Here is a 3,122-nt window from a genome sequence, read left to right as displayed (position 1 = left end):
GGATTTGCTTGCAGTGGCTTAGCAGTCAGCCCCTCCGCGCCGGAGAGGGGGCCGGGAGGAGGGGGTGTTGCGGCAGCCGGAGATAGACGAGGAAGAGCCGCGGTGCTGCCGACTGCGCACTGCCGCTCAGCCGCCGCCCGGGCTGCAGCTACTGTTCCGGGGGCTGTCGCTGTCGTTGCTGCAGCGTCCTCCACTCCCGCACTCCCCACCTCCTGCCAGCCCCGCCGGCTCTCGGCCCGCCCGGAGTGCGCTCGCTCCGCCGCGAGAGACAGGGACTCACCGGGCGCCTCCCGGAACCCGCTGGGGGCGCCCAGGCGCAGGAGGGACTGCGCTATAGCCGCAGCGGGAACCCTCTCGGTCCAGCGTCCAGTTCCCCAGCTCCTCCAGGGAAGCCACGGCCGCGGGGCGCGGACCAGAGCCGGGAAGGCGCGTCTCTACCGCACGGCGAGCGCGGCGCCTCCTCTTTTTCCTGGGGGAACCCGGGGGATGCCGCAGCACTAGAGCTCAGGCCCGGGTGCCCCAATCCTTAGAGGGAGCAGCAAACGGGACGCAGGAGCGCCCCACCACCCTGCTGGCTCCCAGGTTGGGAGCGACACACCCGGGGCAATAGGGCCCCCCGCAACTTTTCACGCCCTGCTTTGTTTCCTTCTGGCGGGGACGCGACAGCGAACTCAGGGGGCTGAGTGGACAGAGGGGCAAGTGGCCTTAGAGATCTGTGTTCTGTGTTTATCTGTCTGCGCGTCCTGACGCTAGGGATGACCGAAGTTGAAACGACACACGAGGTCGATTTAAAAACGTACCGAGGCAAACGCCTTTCGCCCTTATAGAAAAGAACAATCGCTCCGAGACTCCTCCCTTCCAATCTCGGGCGGACCGGGAGGGGAGGTGGTGTTTGACTAATCATTCATTCACCCGAAAAGAGGGAGGGACCCCCGCCCCGCCGCTAATCTCTGGCTGGGGCCGCCGCGCGGCGGCCTCTGCAGTTCGGAGCTGGGTCGCTCCGTCAGCCTGGCTGCGCCCTCTCGCCTCTGCAGCACTGGGTGCCGGAGACTCAGCTCCTGTGATCCCCCTGCTGAATCGCCGCCTCCTGCCCACACAGTGGCACCCTCTACTCAAAAGGGATGCAATCGCAGAGATAATTTTTGTAACCAAAGTACGAAAGCGCGAGGTGGGAGTGAGGGACGCTTGGCAAGTGTTGGGATCTGACGATCAGTTAGCTGTCCTTGAGCTCACGGTGGACCACTACTTCCTCTGTCCAAGAGTTGAAACCGGGTCCCCGCGGAACGGACCTAAGGGTCTCCAGGCAAAGTGGATTGTTTCCATTGTGGAAACTATAGCTTTGAAAATAAATGAGTCTGTTTGCTGACAGGTTTAATCTAGCTTCACCTTAACCCTTCCCTGCCTCGTTGACTGTTTATTTTATTCGTTTTTTCGAGTGATTTGGAGACTTGACATAACTGGTGCAGCATTGCCAACATCGCGACACACCGAGGAGCTGATCCTAGCACGTTGCTCTGACGTGGGAAAAATAAGAGAAGGGAAAGCTGTCTTTAGCTTAGCATGCTCCATTTCCCTCTCAAAATAGATTCTTAGTGTAAAACTTAAATTAAAAGATAAGAAGGGTGATGTGTGATTCCTTCCCTCCCTCCCCCCACCCAAATAAAGCCATGGCCAGGCAGCTTCTCAGAAACCAGTGTGTTTATGTATTTACTAATCATAAAGATAATATGCAAAAAGAGAAAAACCTCTAAATCCAGCCTTACTTCCCAGGGACTCATTAAAAAATAAATAAAATTAAAATTAAAAATCAAATAAATAAAAACCTTTATTGCTGCAGATAAGTACAATCAGTTGAAACCACTATCTCCTCTATCTAAAAAGATTGTCCCTGGATGAGGCTTTTAGATAAAGTTGTTTGTCATAATTTAATTATGGAAAGCTGAAGAATAAGGAAGCTGGGAGACCTTTTGTTGCCTTAGCCATAAATTTGGATAAATGCATGCTATGAAATTGCAAGACATTTGAAGAGTGTGCCTGAGTTACTTTGATATGCCTTCCCTCCCTGGTACCAGCCAAACATCCTCAGAATTTGCATGACAAATTTCTTTATGACAGAATCTAGCTGTGTGTGGCATTTCCATAATGTGCAGCATGGTGCTTTGGAATGCACTGGAACTCTCCCTGTAGGTGCAAACCCAAAAACCACCTGAAAAACATTTTCATCTGCCTGAAAGTTTGCAAAGGGGAAAAATGCACAGAAGCCTTTGGCAAACCTGTCTCTTCTTCCTGTTTGTTATAAGTCTCTGCCACCAGCGATTTCCCTTGCTGCCTTCTTGGCAAATGGGCCCTGTTTCCGAAAGAGCAGCCTTCTCTCCAAGGCCTTATCAAGATGTTTTCCAGTGCATCTACTGCTGCCACCACCCCTTCAAGTGATAGTCTATCAGCTGACAACTGGTCTCTGTCTACACAAAACGGAGATATTCCAGGGTCAAAAAGAAAAAAGAACTCCTGCACTGAAAAGCACATAGATCTGCCTTCACAGTTTAACTAAATAAATAGCGGTACCATCCAAATCCCAAAAATGGCCTTGGCTGAAATCAAAATGAGGGGAAAATAAATGTGTGTTTGGGTCTGCTTATGACATCTTTCAAGGGGAAAGAAGTGATGGGGCCCAAAGACCGATATTTAACTCTGGGCCTGTCCCAGTCTCAATTAGACAAAACTCTGTCTCATCTCTTTCTCTGGAAAATAAACTGTGAAACCCAATCAGATTAAAAGGGGCCAGGCCTGCGGTAAGAGTAACTGTCTTCATCTCGTCTCAAAACTATGATGCTAAATTCTCACTGAAAAATTCAACTGAACGTACAACTTAGTCATGTGGATTCAAGTCTGAAAGATACTTCTAGAGAAATCGCATCAACCCAGCTTCCTAAAAATAGAAACTAATAGACCCTTCCGAAAGGAAACAGGGTAAAGAGATTGTGATACCTACCACTAGGGCAGGGTGCAAGGTATTTCATAAACTTGAGAAAGTTACACCTTAAAAAAGGCATTTAGACTTGATAAAGGATTATGCTACCAAGGATCTTACAGGCTAGTCAGGGGGATAAACTGTGTTTATA

General features: G+C 50.5%; 1 protein-coding gene across 1 annotated transcript in view; it reads right to left on the bottom strand.

The window, feature by feature from the left end:
- The window catches only part of BMPER (BMP binding endothelial regulator), a 256,801-nt gene extending 256,363 nt beyond the window's left edge, over nt 1-438 (bottom strand). The window contains exon 1 of the mRNA XM_011950135.1: nt 210-438. The gene's annotated coding sequence lies outside the window, so the exon portion shown is untranslated. The remainder of the gene's footprint in view (nt 1-209) is intronic.
- Between the last annotated feature and the right edge of the window lie 2,684 nt (nt 439-3,122).

The sequence above is a fragment of the Colobus angolensis genome, unplaced genomic scaffold (genome assembly GCF_000951035.1).
Source record: "Colobus angolensis palliatus isolate OR3802 unplaced genomic scaffold, Cang.pa_1.0 Scaffold302, whole genome shotgun sequence".
In the NCBI taxonomy this organism is placed as follows: domain Eukaryota; kingdom Metazoa; phylum Chordata; class Mammalia; order Primates; family Cercopithecidae; genus Colobus; species Colobus angolensis.
This window is presented reverse-complemented; position numbering and strand designations above follow the sequence as displayed.